Source organism: Excalfactoria chinensis, chromosome 3, assembly GCF_039878825.1.
Source record: "Excalfactoria chinensis isolate bCotChi1 chromosome 3, bCotChi1.hap2, whole genome shotgun sequence".
Taxonomy (NCBI): domain Eukaryota; kingdom Metazoa; phylum Chordata; class Aves; order Galliformes; family Phasianidae; genus Excalfactoria; species Excalfactoria chinensis.
The window spans coordinates 8,168,834-8,183,710 of NC_092827.1; positions in this window are offsets into that span (position 1 = coordinate 8,168,834).

The following is a 14,877-nucleotide window of genomic DNA, read 5'->3' on the forward strand; positions in this document are numbered from 1 at the left end:
TATGCCAAACTATGATAAGGTTGGCAGAGCAAAATATGGCAAGGCAATGTTATGTTCAGTTGTATCACAAAATTCTAGTCCAAAGAATTAACAGTAAGAGTTGTGCCTGATCCAGACTTCATTGCCAAAAGGAAGATTTGCTTGTGTTTCTCTGAAACTAAACTCTTACCATATTTAAATTATTTATATTTAAAAATCATTGACTTCACTTGGGTCAGAATTGTGTCTTTGTTCATGGAGTTTTACTATCAGTGTTTTCTTGATTACCAGTGGTTGCCTGAAACAACAGTCACAACTAGATGATCTATTTCTGTATTTAAACAGTTAATAATTTCAGTGCCTTTTATAATCCTGTACAAAACAAAACAAAAAATAATAATAATTAAAAAAAAATCACTAATCCTATTCTATCACTAATTATATAGCACTAATTATTATATCACTAATGCTATTCCAGTAATCAATGAAATCACCTAAATCACAGATTATAGTTTTCCATTATTTTTGACTTCTCAGTGCAAATTTTCCACAAGCCTATATGGGCGACATTAAATAATAGAAGTTTATCTATCTACATGTATTGATATTCATTACCTTGACAAGCAATCACTGCAATATTCAGAGTTGAGTAAATGCAGCATAACACAGGTTACATACACTTCACTGAGTCTACCATCTCTGCTTTGGTAAGTCTGGATCAGCTTTAAAGATTACCTAGAGCAGATCGTTCGTGCCATCAGGATTATTTGCTTTCTGATAATATCAAAGACCTCAATGTGTGGACCAAACCTCCATAATAGCGGGCACTCTGCCTCCTTTCCTTTAATAGTTGATCTTTCTAACAGTGTTACCTGACTTCAAAGGCAAGATCATCTCTCTCTTTTTGAAAAATAGGTCAAGGTCTATCCAGAGAGTGCAAAAACATGTGTAAAGTTGGATACAATCTGACAAGGTTTCCAGATACACCATAGGTAGTGAAAGAACTCTGAAAACATGAAATACGTGACCGAGACTGGAGCCTATAAAACTGCTGCGATTTTGCCAACACAGCTTTCTTCTACAGAGCTGAAAACACGCAAGAGATTTAAACATTATAGAACAAATCTACGATACAATGAATCAAGAAAAGTAGCGTTTTATGCACTTTATAGTGAATTATATTTTTAGGAACAATTCAACAGATAAATTTCCATGATTATACAATAGAATGGCTCTTAACTAATTTGAGCACTTAATCAGCCAGTGTAGTAGGCTGGCTAGCAGCCAAACACCCACCCTCTTTCTCTCTATTCTCTCCCATGGAAAGGGGAGAAAGCAGAAGGAAGCCGAGAAGACCTGTGGACTGAGATAATGACAGCTTAATAGGGAAAGCAAAAACTGCACCCACAAGTAGCTCAAAACATGAAATTTACTCATTGCTTCCCATCTGCAGGCAGACATCCAGCCACTTCCCAGGAAGTAGAGCTTCAGCATATGTAATGATTATGTGAGGAGACAAACACTATAACTCCAAATCTCCCTGCTTCCTATTTCTTTCTCCAAGCTTCTATTGCGAAGTACATCATGTCATTGAATCAACTTTGGTCAGTTGAGTTTAGATGTCCTAGCGTTATCTCCCCAGCTTTCTGGGACAGGTGTGTGTGGGGAGAAAGCCTTAAGCTGTACAAGTCCTGTTCAGCAACAGCCATAATATTAGTGTGTTTCAGCCACAAGTCCAAAACACAGCACCATATGAGCTGCTATGGAGAAAGTTTTCTCCAGCCCAGAAAGCCAAACCAACCAGAAACTGGCTGGACATCTATGTATCTATATTAGTCAATATTCTTGACTAATTCAAGAATAACTGGTGGATGATAAATAGTGGAAGTAGGATGAAGACTTTACGATCGTTGATGACTTTATGATCCTAATTCCCTGGGTCTGGAAGTGTCACCAACTACCAATATATTGGGACTTAACTGAGGATCCAATTGTACAACAAGCTGCAGGGACCTTGGTAACCAGAAAAGTGGGAAGGGAGCAGAAAGTAAGGAGTTTCTAAGGTAAAGGATATCAGCATCATATAATAACACAGAACTGGCAGTTTTCCCATTCTGTGGGAAGAAGGGAAGGCAGAAACTGTAATCTGGCAAGCATTTTCATGAAAACACTGCGTTATGAATAATGCATTCAAATTCCTTCTTAGGAGGAGGTATTACCAAGATAGCAAGTCAGGCAACTTATTTCATTGTTCTTCCTATTTTGAGCTGTTTCCATATATCTAGAGTTATTTCTATGTATCTCGCTGCCTCTTGCACTCTTATAGGAGAGAAAGTGGTGATTTTCTTTAGGTTATTATTTCCCAGAGACTCAACCACAAGTGAGCTCACCCATGCAAATGGAGGTGGGATTTCATGAACCAGAGTGCTTTTTTTCAGAAATAAATAGATAGATAGATAGATAGATAGATAGATAGATAGATAGATAGATAGATAGATAATCACCACCACCAAACAGGATAAAATCCATGCTTTCTTTGATGCTTTGTATCTCAAAGCATTCTCTTCAAGAACTTGGCTTACCCTACTGTTAATGCAGATTAAGTCTGGTCACTGTTTTGGATTTCTTGCTATCCACAAGAAGTTTTCTCGCTATTCTTCTGTATACTCTTCCAAGAATTAAGCTGGCAGAGCACTGACCATTCTGGCCTGATCCAGAAAAACACTTAAGCCTGTCTTTAAGCACCAGAGTAGTTCTAACCAGACTGAGCTCATAATACTATTGTTTTACAAGATGGTGAAATATCTGTTTACTCATTAAAGTCTGAATATTAAGATTCAAGATTGCTTGTTATATCCATTACAGATGTTTTCTCCTCATAAATGACAATCAAAGTTTCATTTGTTTGATGTTTATATCTTTGTTCAGTTCTCTACTCTATTGGACAACTCGCAGTGAAAAATTCCAGGCTCTTCTTGAACAATTTATTGTTCTTTTCTCTTTCTTCATTATTATTAATGGGAAATTCCAAACTTTGCAGATAAGATTTATATAGTCTTTCAAATGGGTCAGAACAAGGGAATATCAGAAATGTTCAAAAAGCCTGTTTTGCAATTTATGGCTTTATTAAAAAAACCAAAAGCCTCCATTGCTTAAAAAAAAGAAGTATAAAATTGCCAAAACCTCTGAGACTGATGTACCACAGAGGAATCTGTCCTGCAAACATTTATGCGACCAATTAATCCCAAGCACGTGAGCAGCACCACACTGTATACTTTCATTAACGATCTAGATAAAAGAAGATGGAATACGGCTATTATTTTTTCAGATGACACCATGAGAGGAAGAGAAATAAAAATGTCACGCTGTAAACAAAAGTTTGCTGCATAATAGGAGATTTATTTTAATATTTTTTTCCTACTTTTAAGCTAAATGTAATTAAATTAGGGACCATAAAGATCTTTCAACATACAAAACGTCAGGGCGAACACTTTTCAAGAGATCAGCACTGCATTTTAGCAGAAATTCATTCATCTGAAAAATCCAGTCTAGATTCAACCTTACATAATTATCACTTCCTGCAGGAAAGCAGTTATCTTTATATCCTTCGTTCTTTCAGGATCAGTCTGAAGAATCTTGACTGATAACAGACCTTCAAGAGGTGGTAGCAATGGCTTTTCTGCCATTTGCAAGACATTTTTGACTATTTCTTTGAATTCATTATTCGTGATCATTCATAGCTTAACCTTTAATTACCAAATAGCTGCTTATTACCAAATTATACAAAAGAATTTCATGTTCTATTAACAAACAATACTGCGGACCATTTGCAAATTTATATTACACTCTTTGAAACTTCAGGGATAAAAGGACAACCCATGCAACCCCATCCAGCTACTTGCTGATAAAAGATGTACCTCATAAATTACTTCCATAAGCTTTCAAAAATCCATGTTAGAAAGATTTATTTGCCCCAACTACCTGCAAAGTTGGAGACTGCTCTGTATTCCTAACTCTTGCGAAGGCCATGAGTTTCTTTCTGATGCCTAACCTAAATTTAGTCATGACTTGTATAAATCTAGTTGTCCTTCAATTTAATTAGCTCTCTTCTCTCCTTGCTGGTCTCTCTCATGATACAACTATAAAATCAAAGCAGCTCTAACAAGGGACTGATAGAAAACTCAGTACAGCAAGAAAAGAGCACCCAGCTGGAAGGTTAGTCACTGACCCTAGGGTTGTTGATGTTTTCCATTAGACAGGCATTGGATAACACAAAACCAGTTCCTGTATTCCTCTGCAGAAAATACTGAGCAAACCACGAAGTCAAGCTTCCTCATGCCTCCTCTCCTCCCTGTTTTCTCATTCACATGTGCACAGTTTTAGCTTCACTGGAAGAGGAAAGGTGTGAACCATCTCATTTCTTCCTTTGCCCTTAAACTGCCAGAGAACTTGGTGGTAACACACCTTCTTAGGCCAAGAGACAAATTTCCAGTCCTGTCAGCTCTATTTCTCCAGCACATAACTGTGAAATAAAACTACCAGTCCTCCATTGGTTGATGTGTGGTGCCTTAATATATTAAAATCTAAGTGAGTGCTGACAAAAGAAGTCTGAATTCAACCATAACTAGGTGTTTAATATCATAGCTAAGTGCTCTTGGGCTTTGTTCTGGGTGATAAACACTTATAAATCAGGCAAGTTTTTAAAGTTATTCTTTACTAAATTTATATACTGAAGCAAAGGAAGATGAAGTTCAAGTATCAGACATAGGTAAATGATAAAGGAAACAATGTGTATATATAATTACTGATTGTGTCTTGTAAAGATAATCTTTGAACAGTGAAAACATGGTCTCAAAACCAGAAAAAAATGTGGAAAAACAGGCAGAGAGGATGAGATAACAAGATTAAGGTAATCTGTGCTATATTAGACTGTTATCTGACACCCAACCTGAGAGTGTGCACTGGAACGCTGAGCTGTTACTCAACAGATGTGACTGGAATAAATGGATCAAACAGTCACTTTATGACAACCAGATAGTGCAGCCACAACTGGTCTAACATGTTCAACTGACTGAGCAGGTCATCTTATGAGGAGCTGGGCAGGACAAAGCGCTTCTTACTTCTGGTAGAAAATCCAATTTTAGATAGCTTTAATACCAACAACAAATTGATCACATTTGCATTATCTTCCACAAACCGAAAGTTAAAATAAAAGGAGTAATCAATCTCCTAGTATTTACTATGCAGTTATCAATAAAGTTCCAGCATGACATTCTACAGAAAATATTTATCTTTTTTTAGTTATTAACTTTTCCTCACTGTAGAGTATTTGTCAAACCCTGTCTGGCTTGAGCCACAAGACTCAGGGTATCATTTTTCAAAAGTGCTGTGCTCTACAGGCTGCCAGCTTATTTGGAAACAGATCAAGAATCTCTTAACACAGACAAACACCTTAGCCTAGAAAGTGCTTTGTCACCTTTGCAAACAGGACTTCAACTCACTTGGCTGGTACCACCAGAGCCTCTAGTGGATACTTCTTTGTATTGCAAAACTTCAGCACAGATATCATATTCTGCAGTTGACAGATGTTATCCTACTGGAGAAACAGTGAAATTCCACAGCTGCCAATGTAAGTGCCTCAGTCTAGCAGGTATTTATTGGGATTTCCTCTCTTGATTGCCACAGACATTTTTGTCTGTACTCAGGACTCTTCACCACTCACTCAAAAGTAACCTTCCCCACTGTGCTCAGATTTGGATGAAAGATACATCTTTACCACAAGTAGAAAGAGCTGGATTCGGTTATGTATAAACATAAGCTGCTCATGTCATTTTAGGTGAAACAGGATTTAGCATGTAGATGCTGCTTGACTAAAGCACGTGCCTTCCCTGCAGTCTACATCCTAAAGTAGATGACTCAGATAATCTACAGCATCTCAAATAGCAATGTACACAATTTGAGGCAGATGAACAGAGTGCACGCACTGGGATTCTGATTCAGACAGCTTAATTATCACCACATATAGCGACTGAGATGTCCAAGCTCCCAGTATAGCCAGTGAGATCAACTCCAAAGGGTCACTGCAGCCCAGTGCAGACTCATCTACCTCAGTGTCCAGGCTCCATTTCAAAGGTTCAGGGCATTCTCCTTGGCTCCAGCCACCTGCCTAGAAAAGCCAAGGAGCTCCCACAGATCTTGTGTCACATTTTCCAGTAACATTTGAGATAACTACCTCAAATGCCCAAATGCATCTCAGGTGACGGCAGATATCTGCTTATGGACAAATGAGTCAAGCCTCTACATTTTGTTTACATACCTAGGCCCTATAGAATCACTGAATCATTAAGGTTGGAAAGACCACTAAGGTCATCTAGTATAACTGCCAACACATCCTTTCCATGACCACTGATAGCTTCATATCCCTCAGTGCCACATCTCCATGCTTCTTGAGCACCACCTGGGATGGTGAATCCACCACCTACCTGAGCAGCCTGTTCCAACACATCACAACTCTTCCTGAGAGAAATTTTTCCCAATATCCAACTTGAGATATATAGATATACATAGGTACCTATGCTATAGACATCTGAATTTAGATGCCTGCATCTGAATCCCATCAGGAACATTGACATGGCATCACAAAAATTTCATCTAATATTAGGTTCTCATTTCTGTAACTGGAAAGAAATGATTTTCCAATACAGCAAATTAACCAGAACTCCGTTACCAAAAGCTTAAAGGAAGTCATTGCTAAAAACCACTAGATTTTTATGAGATACCTAGAACTAGACAATTACAAGAGTTGCAAAATCCAGTCTATGTATTTCGGTCCTTTGGTATATTAAGTGATGACAGTAAAACTGCCTAGTAATTGAGAGCCTGCAAGTGTAGGACTCCAAAAAATCTTCTGCATTCTTCTGAATAAATTTAACAATAAAGTAAATACACTGGCCAGACTAGAAGATTTTGCTGTAATACTTTGGAATTCATAAGCAGGAATACTGACATGATGTTAGCAACATTACTACATGGTGTAATTACGTGTAAAAGATTTATGGGGCTCCTCAATCATTCTACTAAACGAACACATTTTCTCTTATACTCATTTCCCATATTTGTTAATATCTGTTACCGCCTTCTTACAGTACATCAAATTACCCCAGAAACTTCATGGTCACGTCTGGAAGGATTCAAATTTGTTTTGCAAAATTGCTTTCACATTTTACAAAAACATTTCCTTTTATTCAATGTGTTTTAGAATAATTAAACATAATAAGTAGAAAATTGGGATTCTTCACATGCCAACAGCTGGCTGCATTTGCAGTTCTCAAAGCAGAAAAGCTCTAACCAATATTAAGAAATGAGCGCACACTTACAAACTGCAAATAAAAGCTTGCAGGGGGACTGAGAAGGCAACCTCCTCAGTTCTTTGGATTTTCAGGGTAGATTTCTTTGAGGATTTCTAACATTGGAAGTTTATCATTTAATCTTGGTGGGTTTTCTTTCCATCATACTTTAAACAAAATCGCCATGATTTTCAACAGTCTCTTCATTGTGCTACACATCACAATTAGTACTCTAGAAAAATTAGCAGCTTCCCTAGAACATATTATCAAAGAAATGTGTAACTCCTATTTACCAGAGGAATTTTTTTGTTTCTCCCACAAAATCAACTGATGCATATCCAAGCAGCCCCTGGATAGAGCCTGCTGAAGATCTTTTGCACTTCATGTATAAGACTGCTCAATTCAAATAATGCGTGCAGTGCTGAACCTGAAAGGCATTAATGCCAGAAACAACAACTGCACTATATCAAGCCCAGGAAAAAGTAATGGTGCTAGAAGGGGAGATTTTCCAAAAATCAGAGTTTTTATTTCATCTGTAATATCGTTGATAAATTGAAATGCTACCATGCAAAATCTCAGCATGTTTTTGGCCGGAAAGGCACTCGTGCTAATATAATGAGTCTGGATTACAAAGGTTTGCCAAGCTTAGATCATGTGTAGATTAATAATGATCTCTTTTAATGTCTTAATGATCTCTTAATGAAATACATTTATAATGCTATGATTTGGTGAGGACTCACTAAACTTTGCTCCTTTCAGAACATGATGTTCAAAGCCAAGGCTCTTAATAATAATTAACACATGGACTGCACTTTTTCTCTTCAAAGTGCTCTAGGAACATTAGCAATTAGTTATAAAACTGTGTGCTGAGTGCATGCTATCTGTTTAGGCTCTCAGAGGCCCACAAGAATCAAACTGGAGCTAGCCAGCAAAGTCCAAGCAGCAAATAATGATTTTTTTGTGTGTTCTGAAGAATTTTAGATCATGGCAAGAAAGACATTACACAGGATAAATTAAATGCAGGTGGTGGCCATTTCACTCATTAGACAAATAATATCAACACAGGCTTCACTTTAAAAAATGTATCCAGAATATTAAAGCTTAATTTCATTTTTTCTAAGTAGAAGTGTAGGGAAAGGTAACCTCGGAGCAGAAGTCTTCTTCAAACCATCTGAACCCCCCGTATTTTGCTACTTTCTGTTCTGATAATCTAAAATGAGGATTTCAGCATCAGCAATCAGATGCTCGCAGTGTTGATTCAAAGCTTGCTCATGCACGGCACCTGCAAGCTAAAACAAAACTGTATATAAATCATATCCCTTTGCTCCTGCAGCTAACATCTGGCTGTGCAGAGGTTAACTGAGCAAATAAGAGATTGCAGTTGGCTAATCTGCCATCATCTGATAGACAAGTACAGATAAGGAAAGGGACAAGAGTTCAGCTGTAGCCAAGCAAGACTCAGATTCTGTCCCCGGAGAGCATGGTAGGTTGAGAAGAGGCTTTCATCCTCAAATTAGAATAAACAAATCCCCCAAATCAGGAAAAGCTTCACTCTGTGAAATTCCATTCACTCCTAGATAGAAGAATTGGTTCACAGCACTGTTCTGCCTTGGGTGGCAGTTAACTTACTCATGACAAAGTGATCCCAAAGACTGTTTCTGGAAATATCACAGAGTTTTGATTTTCATAAATAATTCAAATATAACTTTGAGAACTCAGGCAAGAAACAAGCTGTATATAAAAAGCTGGACTTTTCTACATCAGGCTAGATTTGAAGATCTTTTAGTACTTAACACCATCTATGTGCCACTTGTGAGGATATCAATTTATGCATTCACAGGGATACTGTGAAGATAAACACATTAATCAGTAATGGGGTTCTGTGCTTAAAATAGATCTGGAGCTAGATTTATTCAGTTCAAATGCTGAGAAATTCTGGATGTCTGCTCATCGTTTCAATTTAATGACAAAAAGTATTTGAAAATGTTTCTATCCAGCTGGGTTAATTTTTATCACTTCTAACTTTCTTCTCCATTTTTCATCAACGTAAGCATGCTTTTTTTCTTTTCTACTTCATTCAAGAAATTAAGAAGTTATGGGGAATGAAGGCTACGGTGATCAAAAGAATGTTGTGGGATATTCAAACATTAAGGATCTTTTCGTAGCAAAGGAAACACCTTTAGAACAGGGCAGAAGCTGAACGCCTGCTGATTATTTACACACTGCACTCACTCAGGCTTCTTCCAGCCATACACCAGCACTTTATTTAATCTTATGCTAATTTTTTTTGCAAATGGCACAGTGTTGCCTGCGAGGTCTTGAGAAATATGCTGTCAAAAGAGCTGATAGCGAATTCTTCAACATGCTTATTCTAAGTGAATTATACAGACAGCAAATAAAAATCCAAGGGAAGGGGGAAAGGTTGAAAAATCCACCACAAGGTGGTCAGATCTCAAGCTACCAACTTCTGAGCCTTAAGAAAAATGTGACCAATGTCCCTTTTCTAGGAAGCACAGCAAAAAGCAGTTTCTTGAACAAGCTTTGCTTCGCTCAATGAGGAGTCGGCACCCCAATGCAGAAAGCACTTCCAAAGGAGCTCGAAAATCTCAGGCAGGAAATTCCTTTTGGCACAGCCAAATGATACAGACACAACACACACAGCCTTTTAGGAAATTTAACCTGTTTATCTGTGGTAAAGGAAAATAATTTCATGTACTAAAACATGACTGAAGCAATGAGAATTTTAACAAGGGAAATGTAGTTGGTCCCATCAGTAACAATAAGGAGGAAGATGTTTGTAGCATTTATCACTTTCTAGTACTTTAGATTTCACTGTCTTCCTCTCACTCTGCATATCAGCCTATGATTGCTTCCTGGGAGTCTGCATACAGGTAACCATAAATAACAGTTCTGACTAAAATCGACTGTTCTGCAAAGAGTAAACATAAAAGCGATTCATGGGCTTTGGGCATTACTTAGGGCTTGGGGTGATTTTTTTGTACAGAATAAATTCTACACCTGAGCTGAAATTTGCACCCTCATTAAGATCATAAAATCTCTGATGAAGATTCTTGGCCAAAATCTGATTGATTCATGACCTACTGTTTTCAAGATTGGTTTTAGACAGAAACAAGGGAAGGCAAGAGAAAAAAGATGTCTAGCTCTCAAATGTATTTATAACTGAAATCTACTCTCATGAAATTCAATGTTTTATTTCATATTATAGTTTGTAGCTATTAAATACGATGCAGTTGCTGTGTGAGTTGTTCCAGTACACACAGCTGCTAACTAGGAATACAATTTACACTCAAGAGTACTCAAAGCTTTTCAGGAAACTCCACTAGTAACTTTTTTCCTCATGTGTTTATTCAGTTCCAGCTAATTCTGTATGTTACTCTCCACACATATGAACTTTTTTTTTCTTCTATCTGATCTCTGAATTCTTATTTCCACTCATCTGTGGGGCAAAGTTAACAATGGTAACACGTTCTGTATCCAGACAGGATTTGCTATCATATAACAGGTGACACGAAAAGAGTATTTTATATTTTGATTGGCCTTCAATAGTGCTTTCTTTGGATTAAGTATATTAAACTGAACTAGGAAAACAGCCTTAAATATATAGGCCATAGAAATTATTGTGTTGTTTGCATTCCTAAACAACTACCCAGCAGATGGCCTCCAGGACCTTGGCCAGAAGAACCTACCTTCAGCAGATTTATGTGGTGCTTTGAGATACTACCAACTTCTAAAACCTGTTTAAATGTCGCTGCACCTAGGGTTTGTTGCCAGCAAAAATACTTCAGGCTTGTGTGTTTCAACACTAACATTTATAGATGCCATCCTGGTATCTGGTTGTATAAGATGTTTGTGCTTGGGCTACGCACCGCAACGGAACGAAATAGCATCAGGAACCATTAATGAGACAGGGAGTCAAGTGACAGTCCAGTCCATTCTGTGCTTCCTAGTACTTGGCTTTAGTCATGATGGACCCTGGTGGCACCTCTAAGGCCATAAGGTAACATTGCCATACTGTGTGGTTGGTTTTGTGTTTTTCTTTTTTTGTTGTTGTTTTGTTTTTTGTTTTTTGTTTTTCATTTATAAGTGTCTGAAAAATGAAAAGACTGTGTTGCAGCTCTGCACTGTGATTTCTCCATTTCATGAAACAGGTTTTTATGAATCAGAGGAGTCTGTGATGGCTAAGGGTGCCAAGCCTGCTAGGTCAGCTTTGGAAGACTGTGTGAGGTGAAGAATGACAAGTTTGGCCAAGTCTTGTTCATACTGTGCATTGGGAATAACTTTAGGTGGACAGTGTACTCTGAACTGTGCCCTGGACTGTTCACAAAATTGTTCACAAGTTGAAAGTGTGCCAGGGCACAGGGTAAGTGTTAAATGGCCTCAACAAGCAGTGGCCCAGTACTCAGGTGCACTCGCTGGTTCTGTTTCATTTCTCGGTAAGAACTCAACTGGGAAAGTCACCAAAAACACTCTGAAAGGCCTTATAAAGTGCTACCCCAAGCTCTCAGCATTCAAAATCACTGCCCATCATATCCCTGAGTTAAACTGGCCCGTAAACGCACTAATTTTATTCAAACCTGATCTAGCAAAATATTCATGCATGCGAGTCACCTTCAGCTTGCTTTTTTCAAAGGGGCTGTTTGAATAAGCAGTTTGATGCACGCTGGGAAGTCTTGGGCCCATTGTTTCATTTAAGACCAGTCGCATGCTCAAAGTTTTATGCTTGCTGTATGCTGACTTTACACACTAGAAATAAGAATCACATGAGAGCAATACCATATACACTATATAAAAAATATACAATCTCCAATTAACTTCTACTTCAAAATGCTTGCTATTAGGTTTTTTTTTTTTAACCATATAATATAGGAATATATACTAAAGTATTATTGCTGCCATTTATGATGTGAATATACACACTTCAAGGCATACCATGGGGTCCTCATGTGCCCACACATAAGGACACAATGAGCCAATTATTTTTCTCCACAGTAATGTGGAACAGTAACCTTTTCCTACCTTCTGTTCCCTTTTCTTACATTCATCACCTATAAAGCTTAAGCTTCTGAAGAACTTTGTTTATTTACAACCTCTTTTCTCAGTTATTTCAGAAACTCAAGAGGAAACTACTTCTTGAAGCACTTTGCTGTCTCCAGGACATCATTTCTAAGCCATTATTTTAAAATACGTCCATTTTCAATTGCTCTGTAATAAAAAATAAGTAACTTGAAAACCACAGCAAACATTATATACCTCTGAGAACATCTCTTTAGACAAAAAGAGTACATATACAACAGCTTAACTGTTGTGTGTGGAATCATAGAATCACAGAATCACAGAATGGCTTGGGTTGGAAGGTACCTCAAAGATCATGAATCTCCACCCCTCCGCCCTGCTGCAGGCAGGGCCACCAACCTCCATATCTGATACTAGACCAGGCCGCCCTGAGCCCCATCCAACCTGGCCTTGAACATCTCCAGGGACAGGACATCCACAGCCTCTCTGGGCAGCTGTTCCAGCACCTCACCACTCTCATAGTAAAAAACCTCCCCCTGACATCCAACCTAGATCTTCCCTTAAAACCATTTCCCCTTGTCCTACTATTATCTATCCTTTCAAAGAGTTTACTCCCCTCCAGTTTATAGGCTCCCCTTTAGGTACTGGAAGGCTGTAATGAGGTCACCCCTCAGCCTTCTCTTCTGCAGCCTGAACAAGCCCAGCTCCCTCAGCCTGAATAGAACATATATCCATGAATGACTTAAATATTTATATGATTCATGCACACTTTATACATTTCAGTTTTAAAATCTGGTTTATAAAGAGATTTAAGATAGTGAATTCCGCAAGAGTCAATAAAAAAAAATAAAAGGAAGTGAAGGGAAGTGAAGTGAAGGTAGAGGAGGGGAGGGGATTGGCTTCAGCCCATCTCTCCAGCCTGTCCAGATCCCTCTGTAGGGCCTTGCTACACCCAGGCAGGTCTACACTTCCAGCCAACTTGGTGTCATCTGCAAACTTACTGAGGGTTCACTCAGTGCCCTCATCCAGGTCATTAATAAAGACATTGAAGAGGACAGGTCCCAGCACTGACCCATGGGGAACACCACTCATGACCTGTTACGGGTCTCTCTTAACACCTTAATTTATTATATTCACTTCTGTGTATGTATTAAGGAAGAGTAACAGAGACCAGAAATGCCTTTTCATTGCACTCAGAACACCAGAGAAGAACTGAACACCTGGAGAATAACTGCCTTTATATCCTCTGACAAATGTAAAAAAAAAGATAATTTTTCATATTTACTGATAATTTACCAGATAAATCATTGGGTGTCTTACTGATATGTATACATGTATTCATGCATACTGTACTACTTTCCTCCTACATTTAGAACTTATACCTGCAGAAATAGAGAACAATTTGTGATCTCCTAAAAATGCTTTCTTCACATCAAATGATGTTTGAACACTGCAGACAGCAAACCTCCCATGCCTACACCACGGACAGAAATTTGGCTTAAGAAGTAAGTTCATCAACTGGAGATGCTCTTAAGGGGTTAAATCATTAAATTACTGATTCTTCAGCACAGATACTGTTTAAATTAACCTCTACTTCTGTTATTTGTTTACTACCTATTAAAATACCCAAATCAACTACAAGTCTGTAATACACGAAGTTCGTGTATTATACATATTTGTTAATTCAAAAAGAACACATTACAAATATGCCAGAAAACACATCAAAGAACAGTTATCTTATACAGAACTACTACAGTTATTATTACCACTAAGGATATTGGGTTCACAGAACCCAATTAGAACAGAATACAGGTGAGAATGCTTTAAGCCACTCCTCTGCAGCTCAAGCAAAGTGAGAGTTGTTCATGCATTCCATTCCACCAGGGAAACCATAGTGAAAATTTATGGTAATAAGCAACCTTATGGACTCACTTAGTAAATTAAAAGTCATTGAGAACATGCAATGTAAAAACCGTATACCAGATTTCACATAAAACCATGGCTTATACTTCTCCTGTGCCTATACCTTCCACAGTTTATCACTTGGCATGATCATGCTGCCATTGATCACTCGAATGCCATCCTCCTTCTTTCTGCCATCTGTCCTCATCACAGCCAGCCATCAGATCACAAACAGTAGAGCAAAAGCCTAATGCTAATATTCTTGAAGGGAGGAAAAGCCAGAAGTCTTGGGATTTACACCTTATCATTGTGGTTTGGGGCAATTTTAGTAACGTTTTTAAGTGGGGAACTTGAATATGAAAACACTGAAATGATTTCTTCAAGAAGAGCAATTCACGTGTAAAATCCAGAACAAAAATGAGTAATTCTTCTTAAAGTCCATACAAAACAGACCAGGGCAAATGTCATCTTGCTCTTCTACCATGTAAAGCAAAGTCCTCACCTGGAACTTGGCTGCAGGAAGTTATCAACTCCAGCTCTGATAAAACGTAATCATTGTAACACACACCCATGAATTTACTTCCTGCTGACAATCAGGTTCTATCAGCACTTAAAC